This window comes from Cucurbita moschata, unplaced genomic scaffold (assembly GCF_002738365.1).
Source record: "Cucurbita moschata cultivar Rifu unplaced genomic scaffold, Cmos_1.0 Cmo_Scf00088, whole genome shotgun sequence".
Classification (NCBI taxonomy): domain Eukaryota; kingdom Viridiplantae; phylum Streptophyta; class Magnoliopsida; order Cucurbitales; family Cucurbitaceae; genus Cucurbita; species Cucurbita moschata.
Genome location: NW_019268604.1, coordinates 1 through 17,133, shown reverse-complemented (window position 1 = coordinate 17,133; position 17,133 = coordinate 1). Strand labels below are relative to the sequence as shown.

The 17,133-nt window shown below is 34.4% G+C and overlaps 1 pseudogene; it reads left to right on the top strand.

Moving 5' to 3' along the window:
* The window catches only part of LOC111439248, a 26,558-nt pseudogene extending 10,044 nt beyond the window's left edge, over positions 1-16,514 (top strand).
* The last annotated feature ends 619 nt before the right edge of the window (positions 16,515-17,133 follow it).

Below are 17,133 nucleotides of genomic sequence, written 5' to 3'. Positions count from 1 at the left end.
TAATTAGAAGACTTGCCTTTGGTAGTTGAACTACCAATTAAGACAATTTATTAATGCCTTCTTTGCTTCAATTTATATTTAATAGCATTTATTAATAGTTTGTATGAATTACCTTATATTCTTCAATTTGTATTTAATAGCATTTATTAGTGGTTGGTGGCTGAACTTTATTTTGTTAGGGTTATCTTTTGGGCCTATTTAAAGGCATGTAATACTCATGTTTGAGGGATTTTGGTTGAATACAGAGAAAACCTTTGTGTTTTCTTGATACCCTTTTGGTGTTATTCTTTTTCAAATCTTGCTTTAGGTTTGATGTTTAAACCGATTCATTGAATTAGTTTTGATCAAGCTAATTCTGGAGTGAATTGTCTTGGTATCTAAGAGTGACCATCATAGATTCCAAGTTCGATCTAAGAGTCATTCATCTTCTAACCAGCTCTTGGTTGGAATCAATCCGTTAAGTTAGCTTTCTCTGTGAGCGTTTTGCAAAGATTCTAGAGGACCTCTAGCTTTGCAAATTCTAGCATTGTAGGCGCTTATCACTTCGAGCTTCGTTCTTCATTGATCCGGTACGTGAGCATAAGCCACACTACCGAACACTTTGAGATGAGAGATTGTAGGCTTTTGATAAGATAAGGAATCAACTACAAGGGGAATAAGATTCGGATTACCTTGTTGATCGAATATCTCAAGCCAAGAACACTTTGTTTGAGATTCGAATCACTCTAGAAGCAAGATCGATCATGTCTAGCTTCAATGATTCTTGTTGATCAAATATCTCAAGACAAGAACACTTGATTGAGATTCGAATCACTCCACAAGCAAGATTGATCATGTCGAGCTTGAATGATTCTACATGCAACCTAAACTACATAGAGTTGCAAAGAAACTCTAGCCATTGGCTAAAGAAAGCACAAATGCTCATTTTACTATATTTTCCAAGTCTACCTTACAAATATAACATACATGGCTTTATATAGCCTCAAAATGAAACTATTAAAGGCATTCAGTAACATTCATACTTAATGACCATAATTAGCCATTATGTAAATGTCTTAAAATACAATAACTCTAAATTACTCTAAATTGTAACCCACCCAAAATTTACAACAATCAAACTTTATTCTTCTTCAATGTAGAATGAATTGAAACATCTTTTGATAATTTTGACAACCTTTTCTTCACATCTTCATTGAAGTATATTGTATGATTGATGTCTCTTGGTTCATATCATGATGTCTCTTGGTTCATATCAGCTTTTGTTCGCTCCAAGCCTCTTGTGGTATTTATCATCTAACTTCGCACGTGAAAATCGATTTTGTACATAGATGGCGCAATGCACGGCTTCTGCCCAAAATTCCTTCAGTATCCTTTTGCTCTTGAGCATTAAGCGAACCATGTCGAGAATGGTCCAGTTCTTTCTCTCGACCACACCATATTTTTGAGGGGTGTACAGTGCAGTTAGGAATCGACAAGCCTTGCTCCTCGCAGTATTCCATGAAAGTCGTCGAAGTATACTCACCACCTCTATCGGATCGTACACATGTTGACTTCTGTCAATCGCAAGGAAATCGTCGACGGAATAAAAAAGGAAGAAGGAAATTTGTTGGAAGAAAGAAAATAACGAAAAACTAATAGAGAGAGAAAGTATGCGCTGAAGACCCGATTTTGTTTGTCATTCTATTAGCATATTTAAATAACACCATATCCTAAAAATAGAAAAGAAAATGGCAACTGAATTAATGCCCTCCCTGTCGATGTGCTATTCCACTCACTTCATTTGTGTGGCTTAATCTAAGAAATAGGGATCACTTTAACTAATGCTCCTAGTACACCTATGCACTTAATATATAATATTTTGAGAAAATATCTGAGAAAACATATTGTTGTTATATTGATGATATTATAATTTATTTGAAGATTTTGCTTGAGCATGTTCAGCATGTTAAATTAGTTTTGATTACACATAGAAAAAAGAAATTTAATTTTAATAAGGGTAGTTTTTGCATGTAAAAAGTTCACTCTATTGGCTTCATAGTTGGTAAAAGTATAGTAACTTTAGATAGAGTGATATGAACCAAGAGACATCAATCATACAATATGCTTCAATGAAGATGTGAAGAAAATATTGTTGAAATTAACAAAAGATATTTCAATTCATGCCACATTGAAGAAGAATGAAGTTTCATGTGATAAATTTTGGGTGGATTACAATTTAGAGTTATTGTATTTCATTAATGTATTTTAAGAGTTTTTATTTACTTTAGGTTACAATTACATAATGGTTAATTATGGCCATCAAGTATGAATGTTACAACTCTTGGAATGCCTTTATAGTTTCATTTTGAGACTATATAAAGCCATGTATGTTGTATTGTAAGCAGACTTGGAAAATATTATTAAAGAAACTTGGTCATTGGCTAAAAAAGAGCACAAATGCTTCTTTTACTATATTTTCCAAGTCTCTTACAAATACAACATACATGACTTTATATAGCCTCAAAATGAAACTATTAAAGGCATTCCAAAAATTGTAATATTCATATTTAATGACTATAATTAGCCATTATGTAAATGTAACCTAAAGTAAATAAATAGTCTTAAAATACATTAATAAAATACAATTAACATTAATTATAATCTACTCAAAATTTATAACATGAAACTTCATTCTTCTTCAATGTTGCATGAATTGAAATATCTTTTCATCATTTCAACAATATTTTCTTCACATCTTCATTGAAGCATATGTTATGATTGATGTCTCTTGGTTCATATCATCTCTTCTCAACACACTCGTGGATGAAGTGGAAGGGAGCGTCAATGTGTTTGTTGCGTCCCTGAAATACAAGATTATTGATTCGTGCAATCGCAGATTTGTTGTCGACGTAGAGAGTTACTGGCTTTAGTTCACTTCTAGTCACTTCACTCGAAATATTTCTGAACTACAATATTTGGCAAGACGCCACAGTTCAGCCACTTCCTTCACTAACCTTTCAATCTCCATTTCTAAAACTTTCTTTTCCTTTTCAATATTTACTTTCTCCTTCGTTTTCGAATCGACTCTTCTCTCCAAATCTTCAATAACCCTACCGGATTCATCCAATAACCTCTTAATGAATTCCCTCTCTTTCAACAGATTCCCATTCATAATCTCACTTTACATCTTTTCACAAGACAACTTCTTGCATTTCGCCTCCAAATCCTCCATCTCTTCCAAAGCCCTTTTCTCATTCTTCTCCTTTCATCCATTTTCCTACTGAAATCCCCTGATTCCTCAAACCATCCATCAAAATCAGCCTTAATTCCATCCCTCTTCCAACAAACCTTCATCCATTTCTCTCTCTCTTCCTCAACTTTCAAAACAAGCCCATTATTCTCATCTTTCAATCTCACAATCTCCACATTCTTCACTCTCTCACTCTCAACTAACCTACAAATCCTATCTCCCATTTTATCCATTTGACTCTCTTTCTTCTCGTTGGCATTCTTCTTCAAGTCGAGCTCCAAACCCTCTTTAGCCTAAACCAGAGCTCCAAACTCCTTTCTCTTCTCATGTGTCTCCTTCAAAAGGCGCCCGTTCAGCGATTTCAACTTCTGCAACTGAAACTTCTCCTAATATTTATCCACGGCAGATTTGGGTGTTGCTCTGAATCTCTGTTCTCCTCCTCATGATCCGGCAGTTTCATTGGCTCGTTCACCGATCGCGTGAGCTTCTTCTTCGCCATTGTTTGGGGATTTTGAAGGGATTGCGTGATATGAACCAAGAGACATCATTCATACAATATACTTCAATGAAGTTGTGAAGAAAATGTTGTCAAAATTATCAAAAGAGGTTGCAATTCATGTCACATTAAAGAGGAATGAAGTTTGATGGTTATAAATTTTGGGTGGGTTACAATTTAGAGTAATTTAGAGTCATTGTATTTTAAGACATTTTATTTACTTTAGATTACATTTACATAATGGCTAATTATGGTCATTAAGTATGAATGTTACAACTTTTGAAATGTCTTTAGTAGTTTCATTTTGAGGCTATATAAAGCCATGTATGTTGTATTTGTAAGTAGACTTGGAAAATATATTAAAAGAAGCATTTGTGCTTTTCTTTAGCCAATGGCTAAGTATCTTTGCAATTCTATGTAGTTTAGATTGCATGTAGAATCATTCAAGCTCGACATGATCAATCTTGCTTGTGGAGTGATTCAAATCTCAAGCAAGCGTTCTTGCCTTGAGATATTTGATCAACAAGAATCATTCAAGCTAGACATGATCGATCTTGCTTGTGGAGTGATTCGAATCTCAAACAATGTTCTTGTCTTGAGATATTTGATCAACAAGGTAAGCCGAATCTTATTCCCCTTGTATTGATTTCCTTATCTTATCATTTGGTATCAGAGCTTCAGGCTCAAGATCGGATATATGTTTCCTTTGCGTTTCTTCTCAATTTGATTTTTATTTATTTTCATCTTTTTAGTTTTTAATCGACCCAGAGTTCAAAATTCAATCTTTGCTCTATTTTAAATTTTGAGAGGTGAGAATAAGAGCTTCATTTGTGTAACTGAGTGTAAAAAGAGTGTCCTAAAATTTCCTTGAGTGTATACTCGTGAGAGAGTGTTGAGAGGGCCTTTGTATTTTCATATCTTATGTTTTGCAGCAAAGTTTCACAAATAGATTCGAGGACGAATTGATATGAACCAAGAGACATCAATCATACAATATGCTTCAATGAAGATGTGAAGAAAAGGTTGTCAAAATTATCAAAAGATGTTTCAATTCATGCTACATTGAAGAAGAATAAAGTTTGATTGTTGTAAATTTTGGGTGGGTTATAATTTAGAGTTATTGTGTTTTAAGACTTTTTATTTAATTTCGGTTACATTTACATAATGGCTAATTATGGCCATAAAGTGTGAATGTTACAACTTTTGGAATGTCTTTAATAGTTTCATTTAATGATATGAACCAAGAGACATCAATCATACAATATGCTTCAATGAAGATGTGAAGAAAAGGTTGTCAAAATTATCAAAAGATGTTTCAATTCATGCTACATTGAAGAAGAATAAAGTTTGATTGTTGTAAATTTTGGGTGGGTTATAATTTAGAGTAATTTAGAGTTATTGTATTTTAAGACTTTTTATTTAATTTCGGTTACATTTACATAATGGCTAATTATGGCCATAAAGTGTGAATGTTACAACTTTTGGAATGTATTTAATAGTTTCATTTTGAGGCTATATAAAGCCATCTATGTTGTATTCGTAATAAGACTTGGAAGATATATCAAAAGAAGCATTTGTGCTTTTCTTTAGCCAATGGTTAAGTTTCTTTGCAACTCTATGTAGTTTAGGTTGCATGTAGAATCATTCAAGCTCGATATGATCAATCTTGCTTGTGGAGTGATTCGAATCTCAAACAAGTGTTTGAGATATTTGATCAACAAGAATCATTGAAGCTAGACATGATCGATCTTGCTTCTGGAGTGATTCGAATCTCAAACAAAGTGTTCTTGGCTTGAGATATTCGATCAACAAGGTAATCCGAATCTTATTCCCCTTGTAGTTGATTCCTTATCTTATCACGAATCCTCTTGAAGAAGTGGAGAATGATATGAACCAAGAGACATCATTCATACAATATACTTCAATGAAGATGTGAAGAAAAGGTTGTCAAAATTATCAAAAGATGTTTCAATTCATGCTACATTGAAGAAGAATAAAGTTTGATTGTTGTAAATTTTGGGTGGGTTATAATTTAGAGTAATTTAGAGTTATTGTGTTTTAAGACTTTTTATTTAATTTCGGTTACATTTACATAATGGCTAATTATGGCCATAAAGTGTGAATGTTACAACTTTTGGAATGTCTTTAATAGTTTCATTTTGAGGCTATATAAAGCCATCTATGTTGTATTTGTAATAAGACTTAGAAGATATATCAAAAGAAGCATTTGTGCTTTTCTTTAGCCAATGGCTAAGTTTCTTTGCAACTCTATGTAGTTTAGGTTGCATGTAGAATCATTCAAGCTCGACATGATCAATCTTGCTTGTGGAGTGATTCGAATCTCAAACAAGTGTTTGAGATATTTGATCAACAAGAATCATTGAAGCTAGACATGATCGATCTTGCTTCTGGAGTGATTCGAATCTCAAACAAAGTGTTCTTGGCTTGAGATATTCGATCAACAAGGTAATCCGAATCTTATTCCCCTTGTATTGATTCCTTATCTTATCATTTGGTATCAGAGCTTCAGGCTCAAGATCGGATATATGTTTCCTTTGCGTTTCTTCTCAATTTGATTTTTATTTATTTTCATCTTTTTAGTTTTTAATCGACCCAGAGTTCAAAATTCAATCTTTGCTCTATTTAAAATTTTGAGAGGTGAGAATAAGAGCTTCATTTGTGTAACTGAGTGTAAAAAGAGTGTCCTAAAATTTCCTTGAGTGTATACTCGTGAGAGAGTGTTGAGAGGGCCTTTGTATTTCCATAACTTATTTTTTGCAGCAAAGTTTCACAAATAGATTCGAGGACGAATCCTCTTGAAGAAGTGGAGAATGATATGAACCAAGAGACATCATTCATACAATATACTTCAATGAAGATGTGAAGAAAATGTTGTCAAAATTATCAAAAGAGGTTGCAATTCATGTCACATTGAATTGGAATGAAATTTGATGGTTATAAATTTTGAGTGGGTTACAATTTAGAGTAATTTAGAGTTATTGTATTTTAAGACATTTTATTTACTTTAGGTTACATTTACATAATGACTCATTATGGTCATTAAGTATGAATGTTACAACTTTTGGAATGTCTTTAGTAGTTTCATTTTGAGGCTATATAAAGCCATGTATGTTGTATTTGCAAGTAGACTTGGAAAATATATTAAAAGAAGCATTTGTGCTTTTCTTTAGCCAATGGCTAAGTATCTTTGCAATTCTATGTAGTTTAGATTGCATGTAGAATCATTCAAGCTCGACATGATCAATCTTGCTTGTGGAGTGATTCGAATCTCAAGCAAGCGTTCTTGCCTTGAGATATTTGATCAACAAGAATCATTCAAGCTAGACATGATCGATCTTGCTTGTGGAGTGATTCGAATCTCAAATAATGTTCTTGTCTTGAGATATTCGATCAACAAGGTAATCCGAATCTTATTCCCCTTGTATTGATTTCCTTATCTTATCATTGCGGCTTGTATTTTCATCATCTGTTTCTCATGTTCAATATGCATTTCTACCATCCTTTCTCAACATTCCATTTGATAAGATAAGAAATCACTACAAGGGGAATAAGATTCGGATTACCTTGTTTATCGAATATCTCAAAGCAAGAACATTGTTCGAGATTCGAATCACTCCACAAGCAAGATCGATCATGTCTAGCTTGAATGATTCTTGTTGATCAAATATCTCAACACAAGAACAAATGATTGAGATTCGAATCACTCCACAAGCAAGATTGATCATGTCGAGCTTGAATGATTCTACATGCAACCTAAACTACATAGCATTGCAAAGAAACTTAGCTATTGGCTAAAGAAAAGCACAAATGCTTCTTTTACTACATTTTTCAAGAACACCTACAAATACAACATACATGGCTTTATATAGCCTCAAAATGAAACTACTAAAGACATTCCAAGAGTTGTAACATTCATACTTAATGGCCATAATTAACCATTATGTAATTGTAACCTAAAGTAAATTAAAATTCTTAAAATACATTAATGAAATACAATCAATCTAAATTACTCTAAATTGTAATCCATCAAAAATTTATAATAGGAAACTTCATTCTTCTTCAACGGTCTTACCTTTCGTCCATCCATTGTTCCTAGTGTGCTAGTGGCTTATTCAGATGCTGACTGGGCTGGTTGAACCGATACTCGTCGTTCTACATCCATCTACTCTGTTTATCTTGTATACAATCTCGTTTTTTGGAGTGCCAAAAAGCAACCTACTGTCTCATCTCTTGAAGTGTCTAAACTAACCGAAGGGCCATAAAAACAACATGAATGCATCTACCCTAGCTTCGATTCCATGGCTTCCACAACGTCGGCGTCATCCATGCAAAGGTACCTTACCTTTACCTAAAAATAAGAATAACACTGATAAGATATGGAATCAATACAAGGGGAATAAGATTCGGATTACCTTGTCGATCGAATATCTCAAGCCAAGAACACTTTGTTTGAGATTCGAATCACTCCAGAAGCAAGATCGATCATGTCTAGCTTCAATGATTCTTGTTGATCAAATATCTCAAACACTTGTTTGAGATTCGAATCACTCCACAAGCAAGATTGATCATGTCGAGCTTGAATGATTCTACATGCAACCTAAACTACATAGCATTGCAAAGAAACTTAGCTATTGGCTAAAGAAAAGCACAAATGCTTCTTTTACTACATTTTTCAAGAACACCTACAAATACAACATACATGGCTTTATATAGCCTCAAAATGAAACTACTAAAGACATTCCAAGAGTTGTAACATTCATACTTAATGGCCATAATTAACCATTATGTAATTGTAACCTAAAGTAAATTAAAATTCTTAAAATACATTAATGAAATACAATCAATCTAAATTACTCTAAATTGTAATCCATCAAAAATTTATAATAGGAAACTTCATTCTTCTTCAACGGTCTTACCTTTCGTCCATCCATTGTTCCTAGTGTGCTAGTGGCTTATTCAGATGCTGACTGGGCTGGTTGAACCGATACTCGTCGTTCTACATCCATCTACTCTGTTTATCTTGTATACAATCTCGTTTTTTGGAGTGCCAAAAAGCAACCTACTGTCTCATCTCTTGAAGTGTCTAAACTAACCGAAGGGCCATAAAAACAACATGAATGCATCTACCCTAGCTTCGATTCCATGGCTTCCACAACGTCGGCGTCATCCATGCAAAGGTACCTTACCTTTACCTAAAAATAAGAATAACACTGATAAGATATGGAATCAATACAAGGGGAATAAGATTCGGATTACCTTGTCGATCGAATATCTCAAGCCAAGAACACTTTGTTTGAGATTCGAATCACTCCAGAAGCAAGATCGATCATGTCTAGCTTCAATGATTCTTGTTGATCAAATATCTCAAACACTTGTTTGAGATTCGAATCACTCCACAAGCAAGATTGATCATGTCGAGCTTGAATGATTCTACATGCAACCTAAACTACATAGAGTTGCAAAGAAACTTAGCCATTGGCTAAAGAAAAGCACAAATGCTTCTTTTGATATATCTTCTAAGTCTTCCTATTCGATCAGTCAACTCTTCTATTCCTCGAATTAGTCTTTCCATAGTTCGTTGTTGTGCTTCTCTCAATCGTGCATCAGTAATGTTAGTATTGTCGTCTTGATTTTCCATGCTACAAAAGAAAGGTAAAAGAAAAAAAAAAGGACCTCACAAGCGCTCCCTCACGTGTATTCACTCGTAAATGTAGTTCACTCGTGTTTAGCACTCAACACTCGAAGCAATGTGTCACTCCCTTACAAACTCACCCTCACAATTGAGCACACACAAATCACACTCCAAAAAAACAAATTGGGATGTGAGACAAGCTATGTTATAGAGCTAAGTGCAATTCAAAGTGAATAGACAGCACACTCAACACATAAACAAGGGTATTGAAGGAGCAATCCGAATAACGACAAAGAAACGAATTAAAGAAAGAAAATGATTAAGGACTAATTTAGACGTAGTAACATATGAGAGTTACATATAGTAATCAAGAGGAAAAAAGAAAGACATTTAACATCATATGCTTTCTTTATTTCAATGGTTTTTTTTTTCTTCTGATTGGCAAAATCTAAACAATTTACCAGCAAGAAAATTGATTTAGAAGATCTTAAAGAAGAACAAAGTGTTGATAAGATCCAGATCTAACACTTTAAAGAACATAAGAATTTTTTTTTTTTTTTTTGTTATATATTTTTCTGATAGAACATGAACATTCTACACAAACTGAGAAAAAAAAAATTATAAGAAAATTAAAAGAGATAAGCGCAATGAAACATATATCCGATCGTGAGCCTAAAGCTCTGATACCAAAATGATATGGGGATTAAATGAGAAGTCTCAAAATGATATCGTGAGCCTAAGCATAGAAATCAAGAGATTAATGAGAAGCCTCAAGCTAAATTTGAGAAAGGGGAGAGTTCTAGAACAGGGAAAGAAAAAGTAGAAAAGTCTAATGTTCGAAATAGGGATTTAAAGTGTTGGAGATTCAAAATCAAGCACGACAGAGGATTCCACAACCTACGCCCTCAACCGATACATATGAAGGCGACAATTCTGATCACCACGAGGATAATCCACATGCGGTTGGTCCTGGCTTGATGCGAGGGAGAGACCATGGAAGAAGGTATCATAATTTACAACAACGAGTTCCTTATGATGATAGAATTGATCGTAACGTGGGGAGCATCAAATTAAAACTTCCCAAGTTTTATGACAAAACCGATCCAGAGGAGTACCTTCAATGGGAGAAAACGGTGGAGTCAGTGTTCAACTGCCATAATTTTAGTGATGAAAAGAAGGTACTGTTATGCATTGCTCAATTCAAACAATATGCTCAAATTTGGTGGGATAAATTGATGTCAAGTAGGAGAAGAAATCTTGAAGCACCAATTGATTCATGGGTCGAGTTCAAAGAGTCCATGAGGAAGCGTTTTGTTCCACAATATTTTCAACGGGACATGGCGCAAAAGCTTCAAGCGTTGAAACAAGGACGCAAATCTGTGGAGGATTATTACAAGGAGATGGATACATTGATGGATCGACTTGAACTCGATGAGGACATGGAGGCTCTCATGGCGCGGTTTCTTAATGGGTTAAACATAGAGATTGCAGACAAGACTGATTTACAGCCTTATTCTAATATTGAGGAGTTGTTGCACATTGCAATTAAGATCGAGAGGCAAATCCAACGAAGGTCTCAACGGTATTCTTCTAAAACTTTTCCCAATTCTACTTCTACATGGAAAAAGGATAGTAAGAACATTGATTATAAGCATATGTTATGATTGATGTCTCTTGGTTCATATCAAACACGTAACTTGAGTATTTTAAGAAAATTTAGTAACCCCATGGTTGAGGCTAGAAATGCCTACACAAGCAATCATGGTGGGACTTATTCTTTTAAAAATATCATAACATGGCTTTGGCCTCCGCTTTCCAGTTCAGGTAGGGTTGGACGTGCAGTACTTCCTCACACATGGGCCACACACATGCCCATGAACCCACCAAGCGAGCTGTATACGTACCCCAACATTTTTTGCCTTGTCTTATAGGGCCTCGACCCTAGTCATGACCTTAGTAAGTAATTCGCGGACAGGCATTACCTCAAGGTGGTCTGTCATCTCATCGATTCTTTCAGCTTTAGCAGCAATCTCATTCATTCAAGATTCCATCCAAAAGGCCTATTTCATCAGGAATTTCACTCATTCATTTAAGATTCCATCGATTCTTTCAGTTTTAGAAAACATAAGCGAGAAAATACATTTGAAAACGATTTGAAAGAATTGAAGAAAACAACGTTACATGACTCTAAGCAAATAAAGGAACAGGTGACAACTAGTCATATCCCTATACTACATTTCGGGGCATTTACCTCTAGTGGGTGTAGACAGGATTTTGGTGAACGATCATACACCCTCATATTGACAGAACATGAAAATAGTAAAGACATATCTAAGATGAAAGCATGCAAAAGGAGTTTGGAATGGGCATGCGGCCATGGACAACACGTCCTAGACTGTCCACGTCCTAGACAAGCATGTCGGATATGGATTTATTGCACTATTTCTTGGTCTAGAAGCATGTCAAGTTGAATATGAGATTTTTATTTCGCAAAGAAAATATGTCAAAGATATTATGAATAAATATAGTATGCTTAATTGTAACCGTGCAGACACATCAACAAATATTAATGAGAAATTACAACATGAGGATGGAGTTGGTAGATGTTAGAAGGTTCAAAAGCTTGGTTGGCGGATTAATTTACTTAATGTACACACGACCTGACATTGCATTTACTGTAGGTATTATTTCTAGGATTATGGAACATCCTTCAAAGGTTCATTATGGAGCAAGAAAAAGAGTCTTACGTTATGTTGTCGGAACTATGGTATAATAGCCCAAAAAAAAATCATAAATAAAGAAATAAACCAATAAATAAATAATAAATAAATAAATGAGAAGAAACAACCTTTCCCCACTCCTCTCCACTAACCTTTCATCCCTTCCTACAATTATCTCTCCTCAACCCATCCTGATGCCAAAAAGTAGAAGTAGTTACTGAAAAAAAAAACAAACAAACAAAAAAATCTAAGATTTGAAAGAAAAGTAAAATGACTTTCAACAAGCAGATGGCAGATTTATAGATTTTGGTATGTAATTATTGTAAAATCTTATCTCAGATTTTCTTTCTTGTATAGATATGGTTATAAGAAATTAATTTAAGATCAGATCTTCCTCCCTTTATTAAATATTTTACCAGATCATGTAATAATTAAATCTCATTTTGGTCCTATAAATGATAATATTAGGCCAGCAATCTATTAAAATTGGCCAATAATATCTATGCAATCTATTAAAATTGGCCAATAATATCTGTTTTGAAAATAAATACCGAAGGGGAGTAATGTCTGTTTAGAGAATGTAAATCTATTTATATAATCAGAAGTGAGGTGAGAAGATTGAGGAAAGATTTGGTTGAATAGAACCTAAAAATAAAATCGAAAACATTAGAGGACAAGAAACTCCATCAAATTTTGTCCATTGTAGAGTAACAATAAATTCCCTACAAAAGTAATAATAGAAAATAAGATATTTGGTGAAAATAACATTATATATATTTAGTGAAAATAACATTATTATAGAAAATGGATTTCAAAAGACGGAATCGAACTTTCATTAAAGATGTAATTCGTGACAACGACTTATGCTAACCAGGTAAGTGGCCTTACTATCGGCATGATTATATTTGATGTTGACGCGTGCCCCATGGTTCTGCACGGGTCATATATACTGATATGTATGAATTATCTGTAAATCGGTATGCTTATATTATATTTATGTTATGTTATAATATGTGAATTGTATGATAATAATTATGGTACGTTGTGTTCAAGGATATGTCTGAGATAGGATACGAGAATGGTGCACAAAACAAAATCTAACGACAGGAGTAAGATACGTTCATGAAACGTTAAGGTTAGGTTACATACTAGAGTGCTATGGATATGAGAGATTGATGAAAGAATATGATTAGGATATGGGTAGAAAGGGATACATTTGTGATAGATTGATAGAACGATAGCGTTAGAATACGTTCCTATGATGATATGTGATACGATAAGGAATCACTACAAGGGGAGTAAGATTCGGATTACCTTGTCGATCGAATATCTCAAGTCAAGAACACTTGATTGAGATTCGAATCACTCCACAAGCAAGATCGATATGTAAGCTAGGATGATAGAGCTCATATAAATCGTAAGAGCTCAAGTCATTAAGCTAGAAGAATGGTATCAGAGCCTTCAATTTTTGTGAGGGAAGAGGAGTTTCTCGATCTTTACAATTAATATTACCAAAACCAGGAGAAGGATAAGCGAAATCAGAAGGATTTGGATTGTGAGAGAATAGCCCTTGTGTTCCAGGTGGTAAGACGCAAGAAGCGCAGTAAGTCCGTTGGCAAGCTTGGTGCTTAGTCATATGAAAAATTCTGAAGAAAAATCTTATCTTCATTCTGACAACTTTATCAGAGACAAAACAAAGATTGACAACTTGTCGGCCACACAGTGAGGGCTCACATGTGAATTATCAGTGTCGATATATTATTAGTTGGTAAATTATTAGTCTTTTAAATTATTAGTCTACTTTATGAAAAGCAAATCTTGCAGGGGTCCTGTCCTGCTAGATTCGATCTTATCTCTTAGGTGGCGTTTTTCAAATTTACGTTCAAATTCGAAGTCTACAAAAGGACTTCATCAATGTAATGAGGGCATCGATCGGCCGATAGCTCTCTCTTGAATATCAATTGAAAAATTCAGAGAAAAAATCATTCTACTCTACCTCTTATCTTATCTATCTTCTTATGAACGAATTTCTCAGAAAGTTCAGAAAATCAAACCATCTCAAATGCTCTACTGATGAAGAAGAAAGTTCGAATGAACATAGAAGGGGAGAAAATCTCACTATTTCAAACACTGTCAATCAAGAATATCAGATTGCCAGAATCGAAGATCAACTCCAAAATTGGACTATTCCAAAGGTAGATCCTAAAACTATCTACCAAATTTCAACCTTCAATTTTACTCAAAGATCATGCATCAAATTCTCAGAGAAGAACATCCCAATTCATAGCAATAGGGAATCTCTGAATTTTTTTTCAAGATCTCTTATACTCCAACATCGTGAAGAGTTTAACTATCTCCATGTCGGTCTTGTCCAAGTCGCGGTAAAACCATTGTTCAGACTTGGATTAGATATCCCAGTTCTTATCTCCTTACGAGATAAGAGACATGAAGATTTCTCAAATTCCTTATTAGGAATGGTTCAATCCAATTTAGAGAATGGACCAGTCTATTTCAATTGTTATCCAAACTTTACTCTGTCTCTCCACGACCCACACATATTATCAGCTCTCATGCTAGATCTACAGTCAAAAAATTTAAACATCAAGGCTGAAACTCATTCTTCAGTCGTCATATTCAGGGTTTATTATAAGCTCATGAATACAAACATTTCCCCGAGAGCATTAAGATCCTCACCAAAAGGATCGACTATGCTCATAGAGNCTCAATTCTTCGATATCAAACAGAAAAGAGCTTGGTAGATTTTGCGATCAATATGGATGCAAGGGAATAGAAGCTCCCTCAACCTCCAGGCGAAAAAAGGTTAAGACGCATCCAAAACCTTATCATTCATACCGGCCTAGAGAAACATATCGGAATAAACCCGTGCAGTCTCAGAAGCCAACATATTCAAGAAGGAAGTATATTCCTACAAAGACCCATAGAGGAAAGAAAAAGCAAACTTGCTTCAAATGTCGTGAAGAAGGACACTATGCTAATAAGTGTCCAATCAGGGGAAAGATCAATGAGTTGGATATAGATCAAGAGCTGAAAAATCAGCTATTGCGACTGACCCTAACCGACTCAGAGCAATCAAGCGAGGGAGAAATCCTTGAACTTCAAGAAGAATCTGATTCATACTCTAGCACTGAATACGAATCAGAACAAGAAGGAAAAAGGACGTGCGAAGGATGCATAAATGTCCTTACCAAAGATCAAGAAATTCTGCTCGAAGTAGTAGAAAAGGTTCAAGACCCAGAAATTCAACAGAAGATTGCTCAACGACTTAGGGATGCCATGACAATTCCTAAGCCAACTGAAAAAGAAGAAAGAAATCCCTACAGACTCCAATCTGTTCTCCAAAGATTTGAAAAACCGAGGGAACTCACTACTCAAGATTTACAAAGAGAGATTAATAATCTCAAACAAGAAATACAGGCGCTAAGATCTGAAACCAGGTCAGAATCCTATACGCTTCGTAAAGAAATTCTCAATCTTCAGGAAAGGCTGCCAGCACAAAAGGAAACGGTGCAACCAAACCTGGACGAAGAAGATTTTCAAAGTTCCTTCGTTGGAGCCATCACCACCTCTCAATTTCAAAAATGGTACGCTCTCGTTACCTTAAAAATTTATGATTTCAAAATCACACTCAAGGCTCTCATAGATACTGGAGCCGATCAAAATTGCATTCAAGAAGGCCTAATACCTACAAAGTATTTTGAAAAAACTACTGAGGGCCTTAGAGGTGCTAACAATAACAAACTCAAAATTAATTACAAACTATCAAAAGTTCATGTTTGCAATGATGGAATTTGCTTCGTAAATTCCTTCCTTCTAGTAAAAGACTTAGGACAAGAACTAATCTTAGGTACTCCTTTCATTACTCAATTATACCCTTTTAGAATAACTGAAAAAGGGTTGGAATCAAAAGCCTTAGGAAAGAAGATAAAATTTAACTTTCTCTCCCCCATAAGGATTAGCGAAATAAATAACCTTCAAAGGAATACAATTATTCAATCAATAAATGTATTAAATTACAAAGAAAAACAAATTTCTTTTTTGAAAGAAGAAATTTCATTCAAAAGAATAGAAGAACAAATTCAAAACAAATCTGTCCAGTTTAAAATCAAAACTTTACAAACTCAATTAGAAAAAGAAGTTTGTTCAAGTATCCCAAATGCCTTTTGGAATAGGAAACAACATATAGTTGATCTTCCTTATATCAAAGCTTTCGAGGAGAAAAATATTCCTACGAAAGCCCGACCTATTCAAATGAATAAAGAATTACTAACATTCTGCAAAGCAGAAATTAATGATCTTTTGCAGAAAGGCCTTATTAGACCATCAAAGAGCCCCTGGTCATGTGCGGCTTTTTACGTCAACAACCAGGCAGAAAAAGAACGTGGAGTCCCGCGACTGGTAATTAACTACAAACCCTTAAATAAGGTTTTGGAATGGATTAGATATCCAATTCCAAATAAATCAGATTTAATGCAAAGAATTTCAAATGCAAAAATATTTTCAAAATTTGACATGAAATCAGGATTTTGGCAAATTCAGATTTCAGAAAAAGACAAGTACAAAACGGCTTTTAATGTCCCTTTTGGACAATACGAATGGAACGTTATGCCATTTGGGCTAAAAAACGCTCCATCCGAATTTCAAAAGATTATGAATGATATTTTCAATCCTTTTCAAGACTTTTCAATTGTTTATATTGACGATGTTCTAATTTTTTCTCAAAACATCGATCAACACTTTAAGCATCTTCAAACATTTTTGACGACAGTTAAAAGAAACGGTTTAGTTGTGTCTAAACCCAAAATTAAACTTTTTCAAACAAAAATCCGTTTTCTCGGATTTGAAATTCATTTGGGTTTAATAAAACCCATTCAAAGGTCCATTGAGTTTGCCTCAAACTTTCCAGATCAAATTACAGATAAGACCCAACTACAAAGATTTTTGGGATGCCTCAATTATGTGTCTGATTTCCTTCAAAATATCAGACCCATCTGCAAGCCACTTTTTGAGAGACTCA